Consider the following 13,629-nt stretch of genomic DNA (forward strand, 5'->3'; position numbering starts at 1 on the left):
GAGCACCATAATTTTTTTCAGTAAATAATTCTTTCTTTCCTTTTTCTTTTCTTTCCTTAATGGAGGTACTGGGGATTGAACCCAGGACTTCATGCATGCTAAGCACGTGCTCTACCACTGAGCTATATCCTCCCCCACAGTGAATGATTCTTAATGCAGTGTTTTTCAGCATGCCCTCACCTTTGCTCCCATCAGCTCTACACCTAACTTTTGCATCAGGCAACAGTGGACACGATTTCCTACACTTTTGAAGGCAATACAATGTAGGACAGTAGTTCTTAACAATGGCGGTACATTTGTATCACCCAAGAGGCTTCAAAAATGTCCTGAGGCCCCGGCCTCACCCAAAGAGGTCTGATTTAATTGTTCTGGGATGGAAACTGGTCATTAATAATTACAAAACTTCCTTAAGTGATTCCAGGATGCACGTAGGATGCAAACAACTAGTGTAGTGGGTTCAGGTAGCAGGTTCAAGAGTGAGATTGCTTTAGTTCAGATCAGGAGTCAGCAAACTGTGGCTCACAGGCCAAATCTGGCCAGCTACTTGTTTCTGCAGATCACATTTATCAAAAACAGACATACACTCTTGTTTCAGGCTTGTCTGTGGCTGCTTTCTCCCCACACAGGCAGAGCTGATGAGTCGTAGCAGAGACTACAGGATCCATCAAGACTAAAATGTTTACTATGGGCCTGTTACAAAAAACAATTTTTCAATCTTTGGTTTAAATCCTAGATTTAAGGTCTATGATCCTAAAACTACTGAAAAGCAGTGGTGTACTCGTAAATGTTTAATAACCAGTACCTGCAGGTTTGGAGAGGTGATGGCAGCATGGAAGACCTGATTTGTAGAATCTGCTTATTTCTGTGGTGTACATTTTTAATTTCAGATAGTTCATATGCAGAAGTGGGAAGAAATGCACACAACTTGCTCTCATAAGAAGTCATTTCATTATACTTGTGAGATTTATCCAAGTTGTTACAAGCAAGGGCAGTAAGTTGTTTTCTATTGCTGAGTGGTACGCCATTGTATGAATACACCACAATCTGTTCACTCAGTCTCCTCCTAAGAGAGGTTTGCAGTTTTTTTTCAGTGTTTTGCAATTAGGAATACAGATGGTATGAACATGTTTATGTAGTATCTGGGCATATATGTGTCAAATTCACTTGGGTAAGTATATAGGCACCAAATTGCTGGGTCAGAAAAGAGATGTTCAACTATATAAGAAAATTCTAAACTGTAACAATGCAAAGGGACTAGTATGTCAAATGAGAAGGATCTGTCCATATTTTGCAACCCATCAAAGACATGTATTATCTTAAAATATACCATAAATAAAATGCCATATAGAATTTTATAGTAATTTTAAATTGCAGACAATAAAATCATATAAATGTTTAAAGGATATCAAACAGTATAGTCAGTGTATACATTATGCAAATAAAACCAAGGGGAAAAAAATATCAATCACCAAACAGCTAGTAAGAGAACACCCCAAATATCTCTTCAGATTTTCTATTGGATTATAGTTTTAAAAAGTCACATATTCAAAAGTACATTGACTCATTTAGATATAGTTACTATAACATTACTATATTCATATGCTGTGATAATTTTTGTAAGTCCCATTCTTAGCAAATCAAAACAACTTTGCTCAAATTATATGAATATTCCCAATGTACAATCCTCTTAGCATAAGGGATTAAAAAAGAGCTTAACCCTAAAAAATCAATCACTCTCAACAGCCTTTTTTATTCTACCACCCTGCTCAATCCAAAAACAGTTCAAGGAGTTTTCTCTTTGTCCTTCATGTTACTTAGTTTCCCAATATATCTAGTGTAATAAGTGTAATAAAGAGGTCAGTGAATGTATTAGAGAGAAGAAACATTTTAGTTTATATCTAGTTAAACTTACTCTTTACATCCGGTTAAACTTATGATCAAAAAAATCGTAACACCTCTCAGCCGAAAGATTACATATTGTGACTGAAGAGAGAAAAATAAGATTGAAAATTACATCTCAATAAAACGTTTTATTTCACCTTGAGCCAGTTAATAAGAAGGCTGTCTCTACATAGCAATGCTTTGGAATCATCAAACTCTATACAAAAATGCTGCATTTTCAAACTTTAGCTCTTATAAAGTTATAGGAACAACGGGAAACAATGAAAAGATGCAAATTTGTTGGAGAGAGGCTGAGTACTATCAAAAAGATTTATTTTTGAGTGTTCATAAGAGATGTCTCCATCGGAATTTTATTTTCCTTTTCTTCAAGAAGGCAGGAGTTCAGAGGAATAGAAAAATGGTTTATGAAGCAAAGGGATAAAGAAAAATGGAAAAGAATGTGGAAAAGGCAGCATCAAATGGAAATAAAGCTAAAATAAATTCATATTTACCAATACTAGAAAGATATAACCCTATCCCAATATCTCTTAGGCTGCAAAAGTGATCTATAAAAGTGCTTCTGAAACAAATACTTTAAAAATAGGACCTGAAAGAGACTATATGCAAAGAAACATAATTCTATAAATAATGTTTTGTTCTATTTTGTTATTTGGATACAGTATTTATAAATGGGACTGAGCGTAAAATACAGGAGACAACAATGGTACATGTTTTAAGAAAGAGTTCTATGAAAATTTCCAAATCATTCAGTAAAATGGGAAAAGCTACTGTACAATTACACAACAAAAGATAAAACAAAGACAGTAAAAAATCAAAAGTGAAATCAGGAGTGAGAACCCATGAAGCTGTATTTGTAGGAGAAAACACTAACTGAAGTAACATGAACCTGGATAAGTAATCATATCACATTCCAACAAAATTTTGAAGGACCTTGCTCCGTGCAGTCTTTCAGAAACCCAGGCTCTCCTTCCTGGCGTGGTACTATCCTGCAGGTCTATGTGTTTCCCTAACATATGGCATTCCCAGCTCACTTCCCCCATGGGAACTGTTTTAAAGTTTATGGTGTGATTCTTGTGGTTTTCATTTTTCAGTCAATATTTACGAATTCCCTAAAAAAATACAGTTGCCTCAAAAACTTAGCCGTCTCCTGATCTATTTGGCTCCAGTCGGCTCTCTGAACTGGTAATCGTACTCAAAGTTCTTAATATTGTTCTCAAATCTGCATTTATTTCTTTCCTTCTTTGCCTCACCCACATGCCCATATCCCTAACTTTAATGGTGGCTATGTTGCAAGTATCTGAAATAATAAACTAGGGTGTGAATGTAACACCACTGATCTCATATTTGCTGCAGGACTGAGTCAATGTTCAACTGCATAATCTCCATGGGTATCCATAGCTCAGAGCTTTTTGGAAATCATACCCCTCATTATCCTTGGTCTGGAAACTTCCATAACCCTGAAAGACCCTAAAAGATTTCTGTATTCCATTTCCTGTTACCTCTGGTTGCAAATAGGCAAATCTTGCAAATTCAGAGCCCATTTGGTTTGTGTAATATCTTGTCAATGGCAAGAAATAGTAGCCCACACATTTACATTTTTTTAACCCACTTTTCATAAAACTACTGACTCAAGGAGGCATATGATCCACTTTCTATGTTATTGTAGGAATTTCTTTCACCAAGTATCTTGCCATCATGTAACATAGGCAGACATTTTGCCCGCCTCTGATACCAGTTTCTGTGTGACTTACCAGACTATAGTTAAATATGCCACATATTTTAGGTTTTGTTGAAGTGTCATCTCATTTTCAGTATCACTTTCTGTATTAAATGCTAACTGCAGAACTACAAGATCCCCTAACCTTAATGTGATAATGGTCTATTTCTCACTCACATAATCTCACATGAATCAGCCCAGAGCTGCTGGAAGGCATGAATAGAAGCAGTTCTCTGCAATTATTTAGGGACCATGGCTCATTCTATCCTGCAGGTCCATTAATCTCTAGGGAAGGGGTCAACAAGCTATAAAGGGCCAGATGCTAAATATTTCAGTCTTTGTGGGTTACATGGTCTCAGCCAAACTACTCAACTCAGCCATTATAGCAGAAACTGGTTAATCAATGGGCATGAGTCTATTTCAATTAAATATTATTTACACAAGAAGGGAGCCAGCTAGATTTGGCCCATTGGCTGTAGTTGGCCAATTTCTACCCCAGGACTTCCAAAACTTCTGTTGGATGTTCTGTCTGTTAGACAAGGGAATAAACAGTGAATAAAATATTTCATGAGGGGCCAGGCCTAGAAGTGGCATATATTAGTTATGTGTGTATTCTTCCGGTTGTAACTCAGTATCATGGTTACCTAACTATAGTCAAGGCAGGGCAACATCACATACTGTGTGCCCAAAAAAAAAAGAGAATTACTAGCACAGAGCTAGCATGGCCCTGCTACGTAGATACAAAAAGAAAATGTTAACACCCACTAATATACTTTGGAATAACTGGCATTTTTAACATTTGAATAAATGGCAAAAGAGCTACATGAGACTGGTACTTGTAGAATTTCTGCTTGACTGGTCTCTCTGGGTATTGTTCCTGCTTTCTGTTGCATAATTCTCCCCATTAAAAAAAAAAAAAGGAATAGGACGTAAATTTATGTTTTTAGATACCATCTTCAATGCTTTCACTTATGATCCTGTTTCACTGATAGCATCCCTGTGATGTCTGTATGATAATTTCTATTACACAGCGAAAACGGAAGCTCAGAGAAAGTCAATGATATGCAAAATCACAGCTAGTGGTGTAGCCAGGTAAGTAGCTTTTCTCTAACTCTAAATTAGTCCTCTTTGCATGAAACCATGAAAACCTCTGAAAGTGGAAAGCTGTTCCTTGTGGTTTTAGCAGCTGAGACTTCTGTTTTAATAGAGGAGGGGATGAATGCTTATCATAATGGGTTTCCCCCAACATTGTTTCTTTAAAAATCAGTAAGGGAAGTATGCTATTTGGAGAATACAAAGACAGTGAGATTAATGTTTGAAAAGAAAGTATTTTAGCTTAGTTTGTACAAAGAAATCCCTCTCTTCAAAAACGTTTTCCTTACTAAATACCATTCACTTTAATCTTCTATGAATAGAGATACCTTGGGAACCCACTGCCTCGTTACAGTCCAATTATTTATTTAGGACTACTAGGTGAAACCTTACCTTACAAAATTCTGGTATGTTTATCAACTTTTACAATGTTCTTCCAAACGTCCTCAGTGCTGGTGACATCCACTTGTGCAAATTATGAAAAGGTTCATTGCACTCTGGGCAGTCCATCTTGTTAGGCAGAGAAATGACTGGGTTCTCAGTCTACTGCTGTCTTCCTGGCTGGTTACTCGTGGGTAAGATAGTGGGCTCAGTGATGGGCTCCAAAATATCCAGTCCCAATCCCTAGAACCTGTGACTGTCACCTTACATGGAGAAGTTTTTGCAGATGCAATTAAATTAAGGATTTTGAGATGAGGAAATTACCCTGGATTATGTAGGTAGGTTGTAATTGCCATATGTATCCTTACAAGAAGGCAGAGGGAGGTTAGACAGACACACTCGGAGAAGACAGTGTGAAGATAAGGCAGAGGCAGAGACTGAAGTGATGTGCTCACAAGTCAGGGAATGCTGGCAGTCGGCGTAAGCTTGAAGATGCAAGGAACAGATTTTCCCCTAGAGCCCAGGAGAGCACAAGTGACACAATTTCTGGTACTTTAAGCCACTAAGCTCACCGCAATTTGTTACAACTGCAACAGGAAATTGATAAAGGCAGTATGTGAATAATCCCAACTCTGGAGCAACTTCCACTCTGTGAAGAGCAGTGTAAGAAAAGAAATATCCTGTCTCTTCAGATGCATCATTTGACTCTTGAAAACTACTTCCACTTCCTTAGTTTGTGCTCTCATCAACTACAATTTTAATGCCTTCCTACAGTTTCTTTTCATATTATGAATAAAACAACATTCTATATTCTATGCTACCACCTATTGTTTAGATGCTTTGTCCAAATCAATTCAATGATCAAACTGTGGTTTTCCAAGTGTTGCATTTATCCATTCCATCTATGTTTCCCAATGTTCTATTTCTTATCATGTTATCTACTTTCCTCTAGTCCACTGACCAAAGATTTTCTTACCAATTCTAAGCTTCATTTCCCATATCCTTTTTTTTTTCTTTGTATTTTTTTAATTGAAGTACAGTCAGTTACAATGTGTCAATTTCTGGTGTAGTGCACAATGTCCCAGTCATGCATAGACATACATTTCTTTCATATTCTTTTTTTACTAAATGTTATTACAAGATATTGAATGTAGTTTCCTGTGCTATACAGAAGAAACTTGTTTTTTTAAATCTATTTTTATATATAGTGGCTAACACTCATATTCTTTATGTTTATAAAAGGCTTCTTTATTGCTATGTTCAATAAAACACTCCAACTGTAATTTCCAGCCTATATTCCCCAAATTGCCTCTCCTAAACTAGTAAAGAAAATTTCAGATCTGGGCAAACTGAGGTTCCCAAGGAAAACCAGAAATAAACTGAATGTGGGACAACCATCAAAGGTAGGAAGTTATTGGGCGCAAAGAATCTACTTAAACTTGTCCTCTAAACAGCAACTTGCTAAAAAGTTACCCTTTAAATTGAAATCCACTGGCAGAGTCTGAAAGCAGAATACAGAGCCATGAGAGGATAGAAGGGAGAGGAATCAACCACTCATCTGCCTCTCAGTTTTCCCTTTCTATTCCTCTGTCATTTTTAACTCTGATTTCCCTTAAGTCTGCACAGCCCTTATCACAATGATTCTCCTCAGAATGAACAAAGAGTGAAACTAGGCCACTTAAAAATACAAAGATACCAGAGGCAGAGAAAGAATTGGGAAGAAGTAAGGAAACGAGGTCCACTACTTATATTCTCCTATTTCTCTTCTTTTTTTTTTTTTTTCCAGTATCAGACCCATTCCTCGTCAATAAAAAACCACATCCCAAAGACCCAGTGCTTAGATCTTAAATCTAAATCCTAACATTTCTTTATTTATACATCTACACATACATATTGCATACATACTGCTACTTTGAGTCACAAAGTAATATATACTCTACACATTCCTAAAGTAATCTGAAGAAACAGAAAATGAGATTTTAAAAAAAAATCATGTAAGAATTGACAGAGAGATATAAAAATAGTAAGTTCTGAGCTAGTGTTAAAGATAGTAAGTGAAGTGAGGTCTCTCCTGTCAAGAAATATGAAGGGCCTGGGATTTTATCCTGCTCATAAACCCACAAGGGAGATGGTCACAGTTGCATGGATACTGGCAGAAGATGCAGCGCAGTAAGAAACATGAGCTTCGTGTTAGTGTCAGTTCTCCTGGTCCTTCAAGTCCCATAGGGCAACACAGAGTGGACTGTGCATGCAGCCCACCCCAGACATTCACTCTCTGCTGCCCTGTGGGACTCAAGGGGGCCAGGGGATGTCTTCACAGCTGAAGAGCGTGGAGCTCCGGAAATCCCATGTTGTTATCCCAGGCAGCAAGCACACCTGCCTAAATTTTGCCGCAGTGGGAAAGACTATCTTTTCTATGCTGGACAGCAAATAAACCAGTTGTCTGGTTCAAAGGAGATGGTCTTTCTCCCAAGACTGTTTGCTATTTTAAAAAAATCCTAGAAAACAGTCTAGAACAAAAATGGTCAGCACCTCTGTTCACAAGATGTGCAGAAATGTGAGAGACCAATGGAAGGTTGTCCCTCAGCCGCTCCTTTGACATGGTAATGAGGGAAACATATTAGACTGTGAGATTCATGGGGAATTGATAAAAAGAAGTATCAAGCAAATAAGCTCAGCTTTTTCAACTAACTTTTCTGTATTTTCAGAGCTTCCGAGCTATAAGGTTGGTTATCAGAGTTTACCTTCTATTATTTAATGATGGAATTAAAGAGAAATGTACCAATTTAAAAGCAACATAAGCTGGAAAATCTGTTCATCAGTACTAGATTAATCCAATCACATATTGTCCACTCTTGCAACACAAGGATACTGTAGTACATGTTAATCATCCATCGTCACCTTGCCCTAGTAACTTGCTATTTTGATGTGTATATCATAAAGATAAAGGAGTCCATGGTTCAAACAATTAGACTTCATTTTATGACTTGTATATTTCACCAATATTACAGAAAATTACCATTAGAATATTTAGTTCATCAGCTTTCTCTGAGCCTGCACTGAAAGAGTGTAACTGTGGTATCAGCAATGCCACTGCTTTGTGGAAAGTCCAGACACACGTGGCTTCTATAGTCCCCACTGTGTCATGTGAAGAAATTCAAGGGAAATTCAAAATAAAGTTTAACTGAGCCAACAAATGGTGAAGGTTCAGTGTTCAGAAAAGAGAGTGATAGCCTTAATTCAACATTTTTCCTTTTGTTGTTATATTTAGTTGGCCATTTGTTTCAAGTTTATCAATGATGTTAACTCTGAACACCTTGAATTTTGCTGCAGTATGATTTCATTCCTAAATGCAAAAAAGACATCAAAAGCCAGCGGCACTGCCCAACTACTTTCACCAGAATCTACTTGTGAATTTCAGTTCTTGAAGCCTGAAAACTAATACGAGCTATTATCAGGTCAGGCAGCCCAGTGGCTGTTCTGACATCACAAATGGCTACAGACAGCTCTGGACATTTGCTGTGAAAATTTCATCTTTTATCTTTTATTTTGTTGTGTTTCTTTAAAAGCAATAAGAGCTCTTTTCAGAAGAGAGTAAAGTAAGGAAAAGATGTCTCCATTAATTACATTTTCTATAAAGATTTTGCTCTGTTTTCTCCCACTCTTATTTTCTAGACATGTAAATATATATATATATATCTTTTTCTCTTACAGCATCTAGTCATTTTCAATGATTGCATAATACTCTATTCAATGGCTACACTGTGATATATTTAAACATTTCTCCGTTCATAAACATATGTTTTCTGTTTACCTTTATTTTTATTAATATGACTGTAAAAATTATGCAAGGGGCATCTTGTTGTATATAGCTTTTTCATGATTACAATTATTCCTCAAGATAGAATGTCAGAGGGGGAAAGACTGTATCAAAGTTAAGAAAAAAATGTTATTATGAAATTATCAAAAGTTATGTATTACATATACTTCCCATGTATTTATTCTTATATATTTCTTCTTTTTCCTCTAGATATATCACTCACACTAACTTTCATGGTGACTATCTTATGTGACGATCAAAAGGACACAGTTCCCATCACTAGTTAGCTGGAAGAAATCATTCAAACAATGAACTCTTGAAGAATTTATTCAGCTTGTTGAGAGACTTTCCAGGATTGATCTTTAGTGCTTTATTTTCCCTATAGTCTTTAATCTCCATAAAAACAGACTAGAAGTTAGGTGTTATAAATCAGATTCTATAGGTAAAGAAAATTATGTCTCAAAGCAGTTAGGTGATTTATCCAAGGTCATATCTAATAAGAGGTAAAGCTAGAATTCAAACCTATGTTGGTCTTGACATTCAGCTACACTATTTTTCTCACCAAAATATTGAAGACCTAGTAGCCCTTCTATGGGTGAACTTTTAGGGACCTATAAAAGATTGTGTGTGTGTGGAGAGAGACAAAGACAGAGAAATAAGCCATTCCCAACAATGCTCGAATCTTACCTCTACACTGTCATTTTCTCAGGTGAATTATCATCATGGGACTGTCAAAGATTTTAGTGATGAATAAATCACACGCCAAAGAGTCTCTTGCTTCAAGGTTAGCATAGCATGGACCTATTTCATTCAATCCATTTTACATCTCTACAGTTGAATTCACTGTAAAATTCTGCAAATTTTCTATTTAAATACATTTGAAGGCAGGTTTCTCTGAATTTTTTCAGTTATATTATATGTATCTTGCCCCTTATTTGATATACCTTTTCACCTAGACAAAGGTGTATTAAATGCAAGATAGTCTTTCCTATGTACATTGAACTACATTTTCTTGGAAAAATTTCCAAAACACATTCCAGTGAAGACGTATTTTAAAACACTGGTCCAATGTTCATTACTTCTTAGAGAAAAATGCCCTAAAATCAACTCCATATGACCAGTCTCAATGATCATTATATGCCAATGGCTCCAGAAGATTTAATACAGAGATGACAGTGACACAATTATGGAACCTAGACCATTTCACCTTTAAGGAAATTAACAGATTTGCTTCCATGAACCCACTAATCTTGACACCTTTCTTTTCATGATTTGCACCTGGTAAATCACAAGATTTAAATCTGGTAAGGGAAACAACAAATACAATGCTCATTAATTGTATCTGCTCCCTTATATGTCACCCTGCCTAAAATAAAACCACTAGAAAATCCTACAAGAGAGATATTAAAATATAATTTTGGAAATCTACAAAAAGAAAAACATATTTTAATATTATAAATTAGTTAAAATTAGCAAATTTAGATATTTTTATTGAATAAATCTCTTATCAAAATAGAGACATTTTGAGAAAAATATATAAGAATCAAGTTGTGTGGATATCATAATGCTTCTTATTTGGGGAAACCAACTAACTTCTTTTAGTTTTCCAAGTTCCTCAATAAACAAGTTATTGTTAACATCAAAGTTTCACCTCTAGGGAGCTACTTTTTCAAATAATATATCAGACATATCCTGATAACTACTGATGGCAGATACTAATATCAATTAATACATAAAGTTTATAATAGTGGTTAAGATTTATAGAGGACTAATTATGTACATTTACTTCACAATAATCCTAAGAGGTCATTGCTATTATTATTATCTCCTTATTATGTTGAGAAAACTGAGGCAAAGAGAGTGTTTGGTCTAATACTAGCTGCTATAATAAACAAACAAACAAACAAACAACAAAATGCATAATGGCTCAAATAAGATAGTTTACTTATCATTCACAAAATAATCTACTTCCACCACGTATCTCCTCAAATCAAGATTCAGAGAACCTGGGTTCTGTATAATCAAAATTTGATGACTCATTTACATGAACTTCACAGAAGGGGAAGGAGAATAGAAGATCAAAGGAAGAGGTTTTTATTGGCTCTGCCTAAAAGGAATGGCATGTGTGAGCACATTTTATTGACTGGAACTTTATCACATAGCCTTACCAACCTGCAAAGGAGGCTGGGAAATGTCATCTTTCTGTATTCTTACAAAGAAAAGAAAATGGTTTTAGTGTGAGTAGTCAATTTCAACCTAAGGAATCAATGCTGCACACACAGTTAAGTATAAAATGATTCTTCTTATCTGATTACTAAAGCAGATTATGGATTTTGAAAATTTGGAAAATACTAATGAGTATGAAGAAAAACATTTAAAAACCACCAAGAATATCATCATTTGGGGAAAATCAGCTTTGGCACACTTTATACTTTATGTTTCCTTGCATATTTTCCACTGCATATACTGATATATTATCTTTTAAACTCCATTTTTATATTTGTTTAAAGAAAATGCATCAATATGAGTATATATTATTTTATTCTATGTTCTATAACTAAAAAATTGATTTTTCAACCTATGGAAGCTAGAAGATAGTGAAAAAATATCTTTAAAGCCATGAAAGGAAAAACAGCATGGAATTCTATACCTAGCACAATTAGCCTACCAAAAAATAGAGTCAAAAATTAAAATATTTTTAGTTAAAGAGAATTTGAAAGAATTTATTTTCATAAGACTTGCAAAAAATATTAAAGACAGTTCTTGGATGTGAAGTAAAATTATTCCAGAGCAAACAAGAAGGGATGAAGAATGCTAGATAGGATAAATATGTGAGTAAATTAAAAAGGATGTTGACTGGTTAAAAGAATAATAAAGGTAACACTGACATAACACACATAAAACTAAAATATAAGACAATGACATAACGGTGTAAATGGAAGAGACTATTGAGAAGATTTTTTTTATGTTTTGGGAAGTAAAAAAATGTTAATTGACATATATGGGAGATATTATATAATAAATCTCTCTAAAAGAAACTGTATGTATATGTGTGTGTGTATATATATGTGTGTGTGTGTGTGTGTATGTGTGTGTTATATATACAAACACATACACACATATATGGAGAGAGAGAGAATGAGAGAATTGTGAATATATTTTTAAACGGTCTTTAGATACACACACTGAAATACACACAGATTAAAAAAATATGAGATTTTTCTCAAAATAACTTAGGAGGGGGAAGGTAGTGGGTGAATGGATGATTGTTTTAGCTGGGTATTGGGTACTTGGGGGCACATTTGTCTCTTCTATCTCTGTGGAAGGAATTAATCTTTCCTATGGAAATTGGAAAAATGGCATTCTGGCATTACATTTAAAACACATACAACTTTATAAAATTACACCTTTTTCTGTTTCTCTCTACCTGTCTTTCAAAATACCTTTTATGTGCACTCTCTGCAATGAATATCTAATTTTTTTTCTTCTGTCTACTATATCTCTCTGCCTATTCCAGGGGAAAGTTAACTGGCCTCAGAATTTTCCAGTTTCTCCTCACTTTCACTACTCTAATCTATAGACTACCAAGAAAGAGGTGGGTTAAGTAGAAACTCTCTTAAAATGTGAACACTTGGGAGGAGAAGGAAAGTGGACAGTATTCTTTCAGGGGGAAGAGAAGATGGAGAGACCAGGATTGCTCACTGTTCATCTGTTCTTATCATTTCTCTTAATATATCCCTTCTAATTCTCAGGCTTGTTATGAAACTATTGACTTCACATGAAGAAAACCTAACACAGAACCTAGCAAGTGGCAAATACTTCACAGCTAATATCGTCTCTTGCACTCTGTTTATACTGTGCTTTCACGTATCAGCTATTCACATATACTGTTTCATCATGTCATGTGATTACAAATAGAACTTATACGGAGCATTGAATCAAAGGAACAACTAATAGAAAAATGTACTTTCAAATGTGGGACAATTATAAAAGATTAATAGCTCTAGACAAAAGTAATTATGTAAATAAACAGTAAGAGGGAATCCAGTGCCTACACCCAGCATGCTAACTAATGAATGAAATCAAGCTATCACCCTCAATCCATGGACAGCAAACTATTCCTCCTTCCCTAAACATCCCATGACAAATAACAATTCTTTATTTCTCCTTTTGTGGTTCTCTCTGTTGGTAGTCTGAAGGAGTTTCAATACAGTTTTCTCTTAAGAACTTAGAAGTAAGAGATATAATTATCCTGGAAGGTAAAATGGTAAAGGCAACCTGGTGCCAAAATATTTTTTCAAATGATATTTTCTGTACAAAAAGTAAATTGTGTACTGAAGCCAAAGGATGCTGAAACCTTTAGGTGAAAACAGGCTGTTGAGGGAACATTCACATGGTACCAAAGTATTACTTTTGCACATAAAAAATTAGGATCAATAAATTGCATACAATAGTGAATTCTAGATCAAAGAAAGTGAGAAATTTAGTTTTTTACTATTATTTATATATGTGTAATATTTTTTGCTAAATAAAATGTCTATATATGAAATACATATATGTGTATGTTTTATATGCACACATATAATATACACACATATATACATACATAAACATATATACACATACACTCCACATATATATATATAGACATATGATTATGGAAGTCTAGAAGTCCCTTTGTGTGCTGTCAGCAAAATGGAGACCCTGAAAAGTTGGT

This window comes from Camelus ferus, chromosome 1 (genome assembly GCF_009834535.1).
Source record: "Camelus ferus isolate YT-003-E chromosome 1, BCGSAC_Cfer_1.0, whole genome shotgun sequence".
Taxonomy (NCBI): Eukaryota; Metazoa; Chordata; class Mammalia; order Artiodactyla; family Camelidae; genus Camelus; species Camelus ferus.